General features: G+C 39.2%; 1 pseudogene; it reads right to left on the bottom strand.

Annotated features, from left to right (window-relative positions):
- Positions 1–9,087: 9,087 nt before the first annotated feature.
- LOC121313995 lies at positions 9,088–12,689 on the bottom strand (annotated as a pseudogene).
- Between the last annotated feature and the right edge of the window lie 1,735 nt (positions 12,690–14,424).

Here is a 14,424-nt window from a genome sequence, read left to right as displayed (position 1 = left end):
CACAACACTGGGGCGTTGTGAAGCACAAGACGAAGTCGAGTCTCCAGCCCCTGTGAACTCCATATATTCAAGGTATACAGATACCCTGAAGGGTCTTATTGCATTTATAATCCAGGTCAAACAGTAGATTTGAAGAAAAAAAAGCAGAAATCCTGTTTAGGGCAAAAAATTATTATTATTATTTTTTTTAATTAAATATCCTAATATTTATATACACTAATAAAGTAGTCCCATTTATAACTTTGAACTACACACCAAGTTAAGCTGAGTAAATTATTTTTATTGGAACATGCAAAAGAAAGCACATCTGTATTTCTGATATTGTGGACATTGCCATTGAAAAGGTACACCAGGGGGCGGAGTTGAGACTGCACTGAGTTATTTCTTTTCCCTGTCACTGACAGTGCAGACACACTGTTTGAGCAGAACAGACATGATGAATAAAAATAAATACAACAATGTCTCTGATTTCAGTAATTTTTCAAGGTATGTGTCTGACAGGGGTGGATAATTTGCAGAAGTGTCTTTTTGTGTTTTTCTGTAGTGTTTACAAACCACTAAAAATACATTATTTAAGTCAGGGTGACTAGTATAAAGACAGTGATTTTTTTTTTTGCCATCTTCCAGTTCATTTAATTGTTCTTCATCCAAATCCGCATGTCTCCTTACTACTATTTTTTTGAAGGTAATTGGTCACTCGGTTTCTTAGATACAGCTGTACATCTGTAACTGTAAAAGCAAAATGAGTACCATCCGATACTTTTAAATTCTGTGAGGCAGCTCAGTGATTTAGAATATGTGACAAGGCTCCAACTGTTCATATCCATCTGTAGCATGGCGGCAGAAAAACCCTGCACATATGAAATGGGGCAGGGCAAAGCCCTGCTGTTTAAAATGTGTTGTATTTAAAAAAAAAACAAAAAAAAAAAACGGGGTACCCCTCCACACACCTTGTGTATCGTTTTGTATTCTTTTGTATTATTTATTTTGTGATGGCGTAGCCGTGTGTTTTGTTTTGAATGTGTTCTGGCAGAGGCAGAGTTGGCATCTTGTCCTCTGCCAGTTTGTAATTAGAAAACCCGTGCAGAATGTGACTGAGGGATAATCAGATAATTGAAAGCTAGTTAAACCCTCGGTCTCTAATATAAAAGCTCTCCCTGTTCCTGGTGGAAGAGGAGGAGCAAGAGCGAGACTATAGGAACAGTGAAGGCGATTGCCCAGCCTGACCTGTAGTCAGTTTTGTGTTGGTGACTTGTTTTTGTTTATTATTTTATTTTGCTTTGTGTTTTTTTTTTTTTTTTTTTGGTGAAATATTTTAATTTTATTTCTGTGTTAAAATAGACCTTGCTTGTGTTTTGTTCCTGCTTCTAGCCTGACGTAACCACTTAACCATTCCTGTCACGCCATCCGCTACACGGAGAGCTGGAATCTTGCTCGACCAATCACATTGCTTGTTTCACGTTCCATCGCCAGCCCTGGATTATATAAGGGAGGCACTGCCGAAAATGTAAGCAAAAAATAAATTAAAAAATCACAAACTGAATTATCATATACATTTGCTTTTATTTGCACAAATATTACTTATTTTGCATGCACCAAGCTCCACGAATGCGGTTGAGAGCAATATCAGTTGATGGAAAATCTCGCTTGTCTGTGCATATGGCTTCCCAGACAGTCACTGGAGGAGCGGACGACAAGGGAGATTTTGCCTACGCCTGAAGAGTGATTAGCTAATCATATTCCTCCTATTTACATCTCGCAACATCACACATGTTAAAAAACACAGCAAAAGGAAGCAGGAGGTGGGTCTCCTTCCATTGTGTCTGCCAATCATTGGTCTCACTCTGCCTGAACTACAGCATGCATTGCTTGTGTGTGGAAGGCGACGGTAGAGAGAATGAGAAGTGACTGACGATACCAGTAACTGTTATTTTTGTTTTTGTGTAACAAGTTTTAAAAAAAAACAACCAAACATACAGATGCGTAAAGTGCTTTATTTCAAAGTTCAACACTTGGTTTTCCACCATAATTTCAAATCTGATAGCTAATGTTATTTATGACGAGTAAGCTTGTTGCTTTGGCAGTGAATTAGACTGATTTTTAATTTTTTTTTTATCATAATCATGCTCTTGGGGATTTTTTTAAAATATACAATAGGCATAGTACTGTCTGCTTCTTCTTCTTCTTCTTCTTCTTCTTCTTCTTCTTATTATTATGGTGTTGGTATTATTGTCTGGTTTCACGATTGCATATTCAGTTATTAGCGCTTTGCTTTGTTGGTGTATCGTATAGTAAACAAACAGAAGAGTTCAGGTAAATTGCAGCATTTCTATTGAATAGCATCTCTTCAAATGTAATAGCCAAAAAGTCGGACCTGCTGCCAATATTGTATGCCTCCCCAATTTTTGCGGCCACGAACTGCGACTGCTCGGCACAGCCGTAATATTGCAGGGGATCCATCATTTAAAGTGGTTCACTAGTGCAGACATTAAGCAGTTTAAAAAGAAAACAGTACTTGAAGCATGCAGGGATCTTTGCAGTGGATTGTCACCCATAATAAATACTAAAGGTTACAAAATGGATTATTGTTGAATTTGATAAATGCCTCATTTAATTGCTCACATTGTTTTTCAATACTGCATAGAACTTAAGTATAGCCCTGGGTTAATTAGAAAGAAAAAAAAAAAGCCTCATTATTAATTTTACAAAACTGTTGCTTTACAAAAAGGCAAGTAAGCCCAGAAGCCTGTATTTTCTGTGTTTTACATTATTGTAACATGCTATTGTTAGAAAGGATGTTAAGAACTCTTTCAATGTGTATTATCACATGCATTATACACTGTCTTACTATTGAGCTACTTTTTGTTTGTTTCTTCCATTTAGAGTAAAAATATTTAGCGTAATGTTTTCTTTTAATCCATGTATTTTTTCTGTTTATCCGACAAAAGAGATATTTCTTTAAAGAGAGCTATATTTATAACGCTGTACATTTCAATGTATAAGTGCCAAGATATCCAGGGGTGAATTTGACCTTTTGAGCCTTATCTTATAATTCATCCAATTGTGTAGTACTCGAGGTCTCCATTTTATATCAGAAATGATGAATGTATATATGATGAATGTATATACTTACATATGTAAATTACTTCTGAAAGAAAGATTCTTTCTGACAGTAATAATCTAATGCTGATTATTCCACATTGACTGTACATTAATAATTTACTACTCATTTCATGTCATTATGGGAAAGCCTGCATTGCTGTTTTTAAATTCCCACACAGTACAGGTTATAGTTATTATATAACAAATGCTCCTAAATATTTAAATGCGTACCTGAAAAGCAGTACATGCTATAATATTTAGTTTTTTATGTCCAAGTTTTAAAGACATTCAATTTTCACCGTCAAATTAAAAAAACTAAACAAAACAAACAACAAAAATGTTAATAAAAGTAAAAAAATGTAACTATCTTTAGCAGAAGTATTTTCAATCTTGGATGCAGCTGGTGTCTTGTTCATGCAGCTCTATGCAATGTGTTCAATCATGTACCGGAAGGAAATGTAAAAAATTCAGTGTATAACGTAGTGCGTCAATAAAGCAAATTTTTATTTTTTATTTTTTAAGTGATGAAAGATATGTATATTTTGCACTGAAAATTAAATTTCACAGGGAACTACATATTACACAGCAATGGGTAAATTTCACTGAATCGTGAAATCTGTGATAACCATGAAGAATACAGCCTTACCCATGTATTCATTATCTGAAATTTAATCTACTGTACTCACCTGGTAACCTTTCATTTTGGGTATAATGCACTTATTTCCTGTTGTCATGGAGACAACGCTCTAGCCAGACCTCCATGGCTGGTATTTATGTTATAGCACTGTGCATTACAAGCTATGATAAGTAGTCTAAAATAAAACAAAACACTCTGCCTGTGTATCAGTATAATGTGACTCAGTATCATACTTATAATTAAGACTTTTAAAATAAAATAAGACTTTTCCTTATAAAATGTTTTATTATTCATTTATTTTGGACTAATGGTTGATGGCATACACTTGTATTAAAATTGCAGGTCCACTGACTACACCACAGGTCATGTATACACTGCTTGACACTTTATTAGGTCATTTCTACTAAAACAGATTTTCTCTGAATTTTAGATGCAAATTAGGTTGATCATGTGATGTGACATGTGATCCCTGGAGCACTATAAAGCTATGGGAGCAGCACGTTTGCAATCTGAGTCAGAGTTGGTCATCAGAGTGTATGAGCAGATGGTTAGAGAGATTTGTCACATTTTAAATATGTCTGAGTGTATTAACATCGCTTGTGCTACATTGTGTCCAGGATCTACCCACTATTAGGTACAGGTCCATAAAGTGGCTTAGCAGTGTTTCACTAAAACTTTTTAACAAAAAGTTTAGCAGTCAAAATCTAGTTTAAAACTCATAGCACTTAGATAAGAATAATTTAAGTCCATCTCTAATTTTGTTGTCTCGTCAAACTAAGTATATGCTATTGAATGAATTAGTATCCCTTTTTATGAATCAGTGGTCGCAGTGATTTTTAAAATAAATGTTACCCCAATTGTTTTGCACCCAACTAAAATTAAATGTAACTCAAATGTTATCTCACTCCTACAACCGAATTACCTGAATATCAACTAGTTGCCTCCATTTTTACTGTCATGCCAATCAGTTCTTTTCATCCACTGAACAAAAGCAACTGATGTTCCTAAGCTACTGCACCAGTCAAGGGCTCAGTCTGGACTCATGGGCCATCTCAGCAGCATGGTTTGTGTTATGCTGTGATCTGTCTGTATCCCAAGCTGGTAACTCACCATTACCAGGATTCAAACCAGCTCCTGATCACATGACTCACAACATAGTACTGCATTTACTGGGGATCCCATATTACTCTCTTCTGTCAATTATTGCACGATTTTGTGGTAACTGAGCTAGAAAGATAAAAAAAAAAGAAAAAAGAATCACATTCACTCAAATTCTACATAGTTTTTTGTGTTACGTGTGGGTGTATAAAGGACAGGACTTTTTGGTTACGGGTCAAACCCGGGGATTACAAATAAAGTGATACACGACATTGTATCACTTAACATCATTATTGTTTACAGTTGTTTGCAGTCAAGCTCTGGACAAATAACAATTAATAAACACCCTTGCTGTATTACCTTTACCTGCACACACTTACCCGCATTGCCATATGGGCCCACACACATTCAGAAATCAAATTGCAAATATGAGTAAAATGTACTATTTCTGTGCCAGCTATCCCACTCAAGCAGCCTTTAGGGCTAGAAATGTTTAATTTTTACTAAACTAAACTAAACTGTATATGTGCAGGGCAGATTTATTACAGTTCTTTTTTTTAAATAAATCAGGCAACTTGTGTCTACAGACATGTCTGGTTTACTTGTGAAAACCTTCTTGATAGAAAAATATTTTTGATTGGGGGGTTAGTTACTTGAGGTCCATTGCCCAGGACCCACAAAAACCTGGCACCAGCCCTGCCCGTTATAATTATAATACAAATAAAATAACAACACGGGTTGAACATGCATATATGTTTAGATATGGTGGCTCTCAAAAGTATTCACCCCCCTTAGACTTGTCCACATTTTATTGTGTTACAACATGGAATCAAAATGGATTTAATTAGGAGTTTTTGCCACCGATCAACACAAAAAAAGTCCATAATTTCAAGTGAAAAATAAAATCTACAAATTGTTCTAAATTAATTACAAATATAAAACAGAAAATAATTGATTGCATAAGTGTTCACCCCCTTGAGTCAATATTTGGTAGAGGCACCTTTGGCAGCAATTACAGCCATGGGTCTATTTGAATAAGTCTCTACCAGCTTTGCACATCTGGACACTGCAATTTTGTGGCTGAGCCGTTGGTGGCCCTTGGGGCCCCAGGCCCCCCGCTCCTCCGGTTATCCCAGAGCCCCTCGTAGGATATTCCCTGCATGCAGGCTCGGGTGTCGACCCCTCCTAGCTGCTCTCCATCTCTGCTAGATGGGTTAAGCGCTCAAAACAGACGAGGGACATGGACCTCAAGGCACGGATGGCCCAGGTCCTGGAGCTCTTGACAAGGCAGCAGGCACCTGCTGCTCCGGCCACAGTCCTGGCTCTGCCATTGCCTGCCCCAGTACCAAATGCTGACTCACCATCACATTCTCCAGTCCGTCCGGCCGGGTGACTAGTTTACCACCGTGGACTTACCGGACGTGTACTTCCACATTCCCATTCATCCCGATGTTACAAATAACACTGAATCAGCTAGGCATATGCCATAAGTATGTTTTGGTGGTTGTCTTCTCTTTCAGGGAATCAGGGTTACATAATGGGCTACATAATGCATAACTAACAAATATCGTCAACATACAATTAGCCATGTATTAACCATGTAAAACTATAAATGTCCCTTATAGCATGTTTTTTTTTTCTTTTCATTTTTGTATCTTTTACCAGTCACCCAGAGTAACACTGCCACAACTTGGAGATACAAGGCATTGTGGCTTACCTCCAATTGCTTTATAAAATCACGCTCTTAATGTGCATGGAAGACCTGTTTTTCTCTATCTATAAAGACAGAAGAAGAAGAATTGGCAACCGATTTGAATTGTAAAGGTTTTGCTTCCCACTTCACTCACAGGGGCAATACACAGACCTGACACTTCACAGATTGAATTTCTGGAGGACCAGATGCACACCCCAGCCGCTAGTTGCCCATCTATAGCAACGGTTCTATTCACTTTGCACGGGGAACAGGAGAATATGAGCGCTTGGATTACATCAACATTGCATCCAAACTGTAGTAACACAAAATGCCAACAAGCGAGTTTATTGATTGATTAGACATTAGTTATATATTGCTATCGCAGGACAGTATTATATAAACTTTTTGTTTGCACCACCCAATATTTGGCCTCCTAGGCAGCCGTCTATGTTGCTTATCCCTAAAGCCAGGCCTGCTTGCCTATTATGTGAGTTCCACCTCGACTACACCACTGACTATAAAAGCAATAGATTTGGAAGACATCACCTGGGAGCAGAAAATCTTCCCCTCAGAGGAAGGTCGTCCCTGTTTGATGTCATTAGTCTTTTATCAAATCTGCCTCAGAGGCAAACATTTTTTCATGGAACTGGGAACATCCAGATTTTGCATCTGTTACAGTACATAAAGAAATATTATTATAGCCGCCCACCTGGGAGACTGAATGACAATGTTTGAACCTGAAAGTGACTTTAAATGTAGAATGAAATTAAAGGTTTGGGGTTAAATTGTGATTTAAGGGATATATTGGATTTATGTGTAGATGCTCATATATGGCTGGATGTACCTGGTTAGTCTGGATGAATCATATAATATGCACTTTTAATATGTAGTACATTTCCACCTGCTACTGTCTTTTTTTGCATCCTTATTGACCCATTTTTCATAAAATAGCAGTAGCTCTGTATTTCAGCTCTTGAAGAATGGAGGCTGTCTAATCTCAAACCATATTTAATTGTTTATGTTTTAATATTGCAAAAGTGCAAAATGTGAACTCATAAATGAAAAATAATCAGCAGTGGTAAAGTCTGACCTAGATATCTGAAGCATTTGAAAATGAGTAACATACTTGACAGAGATTTATGAAATATTGTTTAAAACGTGCGCTCCATCTAGCTGAGCAAAATGCATATAGACAAAAGCAATTTTATTCAACCCTCAAATTACTTTGGCCACTGTAGGGTGTAAATTATCCTCCATCAGTGTTGGCAGTACAGTATGTGGTCTGTTCAGATAAAGTATTTCCTTGACATTTATTACAAAATTATACCTTTTTTTGACGAAGATGCATGGGACTCTTACATAGGAAAGGCTTTAGGCAATTTAGCATGGTTTCCAATTACTTCAAAATTATTATATTTATACCATGTTATTGTTGCAACTTTAGTATGTGTGCAGAAATACTTAGTAGTCCTTTATTGGGACAGAGACATTAAAATAATATGCTCATGATGTTTGGGTGCTTTTCCATTATTAGGAAGCTCTGAAGTCTTGGGACCATAGAGATTAAATCCTTTACACACTTCTGTTTTAACTTCTGTCTCTTCCAACAGCAGCCATTCATTTCAATCAGAGCATCAGCATTGCTGCAGGAGGAGCATGTAAACAGTGTAGCGGAAATCTGTTTGGGACTATTTAGGCACTCTACTATTTGACTGGCAAAAGATAAAGTTGGTTTAACAGAGTTCATTAAAAAAAAAAAAAAAGTTTTCAGAGCATTTTGCTAATGGCATGACATGTGCAACACACAATACTGGTATTTTCATATGTTTTTTGCTGTTCTTGTTTTTTGCTGTTCTTGTTCTAAATTTCTTGAATGCAGCTGTTCATTTTAAGGATTGTTTTTAACAGTACTCACCATCACAACTGTTGCATGAAAACTGGGTTTACCATATTGTACTGGTGTTAATGCAGCACCTCTCTGCACTGAAGCATTTGTATATCAACTGACAAGGGCTCAGCTGATATCCCATCATGCCTTTCTTCTTAAAGGCATACAGCTTCTATACATGAACCCCCAATATATCTGAGAATCACCTGGGTACATATTTTTACAATAATCACAACAAAGGGAATACCTTTTTTTTTTTTTTGGTGCATATTATGTACTATATATCTCCTTACAGTACCATAATATAACAAAAAAAATGGACTGAATGACAATACCAGAAAATAATTGTGGTAATTTGAGAAGGAAGCAAGGGGTGAATCTTTCAAGTATTTTAGTAGAACAAACGACTCTCAATGATGTTAGTACAGTCACTGTGTATCAGTGCCATTTTCTGATCAGCCACGGTCTAAGCTGATGAGGTATTATAACAAAGGCTAGGGGGTGGTGCTACTCAAAGTACGGATCGTTTACAGGGACCAAATAAACAGTTATAACACTCCTCCCCCTTTAAGCTTAATGCCATTTAAATACAAATAAACTTATCCATTGTATGGCCTGTAGTGTTTTTCTTTCTTTCTTTTTTTTAAACCAAAGAATAACTGTGCTCTCTTAGAAGTCCAGTCTTATTGGAGGTTTGCCACGGCGCTCTGAACGTCGTACACCAACTCTTGTGTCCTTGGAGACTGGGATGGTAACCTCTGCAGGAACTGGGGCCGGGGTCACCGGAGGAGGCAGCGGTGTGGGTGGTGAATTCCTGGACAACTCCATTCCTGGTGCTGTTTCTGCAACCTCTGTATCCAAGATATCTGGTCCCTCAGATATTTCTTCCTGGTCTGCCGACTTAGTAGTGTCCACAGCGCTCGACTCCGTAGGGTCAGAACCAAAAAGAATACGGATGTGGTCCTGATGTCTTCGAATGACACATCCATCCGACAGCTTCACAATAAAAGAAACTGGTCCACTCTTATTCAGAATCACTCCAGGGACCCCGAGCGGACCCTTGCTGAAATTGCGGACATAGACACAGTCACTAGAATTGAAGTCTCTGGACTTGGCTTGCTGGTCATGCAAATCTTTCTGCTTCGCTTGTTTCGACTCCACTCTAGCTCTGATGTCTGGCTGTAGCAAATCTAAATGTGATCTCAGCTTCCTCCCCATCAGTAATTCAGCAGGTGAAAGTCCTGTAGTCATTTGGGGGGTTATCCTGTATTTAAACAGTAAACGTGCCAATTTAGTTTCAACAGTCCCACTAGACATCCTCTTCAATCCGTCCTTGATGGTCTGTACAGCTCTCTCCGCCAGACCATTTGAAGATGGATGGTACGGTGCAGTCTGTACATGTCGGATTCCATTTTTCTGCATAAACTCGTGAAACATTGTCCCTGTAAATGTTGTGCCGTTGTCTGTGACGACCATGTCAGGTAAATCATGGGTCGCAAAAACCTGACGCAACTTTTCAATGGTGGTTTGAGCGGTAATGTAGTTCATTGGATGTACATCTATCCATTTCGAATAAGAGTTTACAATGACTAGGAACATGTAACCCATGAAAGGTCCAGCAAAGTCTATATGCAGCCTGGACCAACCGCGTCCTGGCAATTCCCAGGGGTGTAACGGGGCCTGTGCTGCTGTCTTCCGGCTACTTTGGCACTCTTCGCAGAACTTGACCTTTTCCTCTAGGCTTTTATTCATGCTTGGCCACCACACAAAACTTTGGGCTAAGCTTTTCATGCGTGAAATGCCAGGGTGACCTTCATGCAGATCATTCATGATCGTTGTGCGCCCTGGAGGTGGTACCACTACGCGTGACCCCCACAATATGCACCCGTCTTGCACGCTCAACTCATCCTTACATATGATTCAAGGCTTTAATTCCCCATCTTCTACGTTGTTTGGCCAACCATGTAGAAGGAATTTCTTCACTCGGGACATCACTGGATCCCGCTCTGTCCACAGCTTGATCTGTTTTGTATTCACCGGTGACCTTGACAGTCATTCCATCAAGAATATGGTATCCCCAGGCAACAGTGTGCAGGCAGGTTTGTCTGGCAGGGGCAAGCGGCTCAGGGCATCGGTGTTAGCATTGTCCTTGCCAGCCTTATACACAATTGTATACTGGTAGGCTGATAAAGTAAGTGCCCAGCGTTGTATTCGTGCTGAAGCCATGGGTGAGATGGCTTTTGTCTCATTAAATAAGCTCATTAGAGGCTTGTGGTCTGAGCAAATGGTAAACGGCCTACTATACAAGTGCTGGTGAAATTTCTTCACACCAAACACAATTGCTAGCCCTTCCTTATCGAGCTGGGAGTAGCCTTTCTCTGCCACGGTAAGTGTACGTGATGCAAAACCCACAGGTTTTCCTGATCCCTCTACCATCAGATGAGACAGTACGGCTCCCACGCCATATGGAGAGGCATCACAGGATAGAATAAGCTCCTTCTTTGGGTCAAAATGGACAAGTAAGCGTGCTGACTGTAGCAGCTCTTTGACTTCACTGAAGGCTTTGTCTTGGGCTGTCCTCCAGTGCCATGGAATGTGTTTATGCAACAGCTGGTACAGTGATGATAGTACTGTTGACAAGTCTGGCAAAAACTTCCCATAGTAACTGACCATACCCAGAAATGACTTCAGTTCTGAAAAGTTTCTTGGAGGTGGAGCTTCTTTGATAGCTCTCACTTTCTCTTCCATGGGGAGTCATCCTTGGGCAGTGATCTGGTGCCCTAAGTAAGTCACACTCGGTGCTTGGAAAGTGCACTTGTTGAGTTTTAATCTCAGTCCTGCTTGAGACAGTCTCTTTAACACTTGCCCCAGATTGTCCAAGTGCTCTGTTTCACTGGTTCCAGTTATCAATATATCGTCTAGATAGACAGCAACATGTGGTATGCCTTGTAAGAGGTTGTCAATTGTCCTCTGAAAAATCGCAGGTGCAGATGCCACTCCAAACGGTAAACGATTGTACTTGAACAGACCCCGGTGCATGTTGACAGTGACATACTGCTTTGACTTCTCATCCAACAACAACTGCTGGTAGGCATGGCTCATGTCAAGCTTCGTAAAAGATTTCCCTCCAGCTAGTGTGGTAAAAAGGTCCCCTACGCGTAGCAAAGGATAAGCGTCCAGCTTTGATGCCTGGTTTATGGTCAATTTATAATCTCCACAAATGCGAACAGTCCCATCACTTTTGAGTACTGGCACAATTGGAGCTGCCCAGCGTGAAAACTGTACAGGTTCAATGATCCCTGCATGCTGCAACCTGTCCAGCTCTTCTTCAACCTTGCCCTTCATTGCATATGGTACTGGCCTGAGTTTAAAAAAACGGGGTGGAACTTGAGAGTCCACAACCAACTGAACAGTCTCTCCACGAAGTGTGCCCAGCTCATCTTTGAACACGTCTTGATAACTTTGCAGAACATCTTGGTACTTGGCTGCCTGAATGTGCTTTATTTACCCCCCAGTCAAGCTTTATTTTCTTTAGCCAGTTGTGTCCCAGGAGGCTTGGGCCTGCACCTTCAACTACTAGAAGTGGTAATCTGGCTCGTTGATTTTTGTATTTCACGTCAACATCTAGTGCTCCTAACAGTCTGATCGTTTCTCCAGTGTATGTACGCAGAAATCCTTGCGTCTCTGTAAGTGCTGGCCTGACTGGAACTCCAGGTTTCACGGTAAGTGTGCTCACTTATGACAGATGCTGAGGCTCCTGTATCAATCTCCATTTTAAGCTCTTTATTGTTAACCTTGATACTGGCATACATTGGCTCTACACAGTGTTCACTCAGGTTAAACATAGTATAAGAACACTCCTCCTCTTGCACTGTGCTCTCCAGATGGTGTGCTGTCTGGGGTTTGTTTGACTTAAACTGTCCCGACTTTGCTTTGCCCTTCTTGCCTCTGCACTTCTTAGCAATGTGTCCTTTCTTGCTACAGTTATGGCATACTGCCTCTTTAAATGTGCAACTGCCTGCATGGTGCGGGCCTCCACACCTATAGCACTCTGTAGCTGCACTGGGCTTCTTGCTGCCAGCCTTCTTGTTCACGTAGTGCACTGTACTAGATTGCGTATTTGCTATCTGTAAATCTTGAGCGTTTTTAGCTGCAGTTTCCATTCCCTGAGCCAACTCTAACGACTTTTTAAAAGTTAACTTGGACTCGGACTGCAAGCGCCGCTGTATCCGGTCGTCATTGATTCCACAGACAAGCCTGTCACGTAGCATATCATCCAAAACATTTCCAAACTCGCAGTGTTCCGAATATTGACGTAATTTGGCAACAAACGTTGAGACAGATTCTCCTTATTTACGAAAACGGCTGTGAAACTTGAACCGTTGTACAATCTCTGAAGGTTTAGGGTTGTGGTGATTTCTTACCAGCTCCACTAATTCTTTAAAGGGGGCTTCTCTCGGCTTGACTGATGCGGCCAGATTCCTTATTAGTTTATAGGTTTTCGCCCCGCATACACTGAGAAGGATTGCATGACTTTTACCTTCATCAGTAATCTTGTTTGCCAGAAAAAAAATGTTCTAACCTTTCAATGTACTCAGTCCAGTCCTCCTGTTCTTCCACGAAATCACTGATTGTACCGTAAGTAGATGCTGCTCAATTCTTAGTTGTTTTCTCTTTTTAACTTGTTTTCGGAAAAAAAAAACAAGCAAAGAAAAGTTTATCCTCATCTCCAAATATATGTGGTAACTTGAGAAGGAAGCAAGGGGTGAATCTTTCAAGTATTTTATTAGAACAAACAACTCTCCACAACGTTAGTACAGTCATCGTGTATCAGCGCCATTTTCTGATCAGCCACAGTCTAAGCTGATGAGGTATTATAACAAAGGCTAGGGGGTGGTGCTACAGTTACAACAATAATCGTAATATTTTTTAATAAAATAGCTGGCATATATATAGTATTAGGTGGTGGATCACGCTGATCATCGGTTTATTTTGAAAACCCTGCATAGACGTATCTTTGTGCTTGAGATTAATACACTTTATAAAACAGATTGTTAGAATGTTGCATGCTGATTGGTCATTCAGGTTTCCAAGCTGTTACAATATCCAGCACAATGCCATGATTAGGAATTAGTTAGTAACAAAGTCAAATCACTGCACCTGTACTAACCACGTATCACTGCGCCACCAACATCAAAGAAAACACCTGTCAAAATACCTGCTGTCATGGAAGATACTGAAGATGTCTTGTTATATCTTCCAGTGTATATTAGTTTGCACTACGAATCAGTTTGCTTTTTAAACAAGACACTGCTTTGGTATTATTTGTAGTACCTACCAGTCATGTCAGTAGTTGATATTCAGTTTTATTTTCTTCCCTTTAGTTGGTATCAGCCATCATTTTGCGAAACTGACTCTTCATTAATTTTTAACTGTGGCTATTTTTATATTTTTCGACAGTATTTACATTACTACACACAATGTCTTAACCACCCAACTCTCGCCTTTCTTCACTGTCTCTCTTCTCCTTTACCGCACACTCGCTGTCTTTACAGGTACAAACAGGTAACATTGACGTGCTAGAAAAAAACTCAAAATGAAATTAATATCACAAAACAAATTGGGCTGTTAAATGCTTAAATGACTGGCTTTCTAAGAAAAAAAAATAATACAATTGACTTTAATTACTTAATAATTAATAATCTTAATTCCAACAAGGCACCATAAAATCTTGCGTTGTTTGGTATACGCTAGAGACAATGGGAGTGAATTACCTAGCAACAACATTAGTTAGTTAGTTCATAGGGACTGTTTTCTGTTGTGGAAGGTTATACCTCAAAATGTTAATAAATCTTTAGAAATTATGTAGATTTCTCCTTTCTTTTTTATAAAACATTTATAAATCTGTTTTATAGAAGCAATAAGGCACTTGAGGACATGAGTTGTGTTGAATAGTGTCATTTCTTGGTTGGTTGCAGGCACTCGAATGTGTCTTGTGCCTAACCA

This window comes from Polyodon spathula, chromosome 4 (assembly GCF_017654505.1).
Source record: "Polyodon spathula isolate WHYD16114869_AA chromosome 4, ASM1765450v1, whole genome shotgun sequence".
NCBI lineage: Eukaryota > Metazoa > Chordata > Actinopteri > Acipenseriformes > Polyodontidae > Polyodon > Polyodon spathula.
This window is presented reverse-complemented; position numbering and strand designations above follow the sequence as displayed.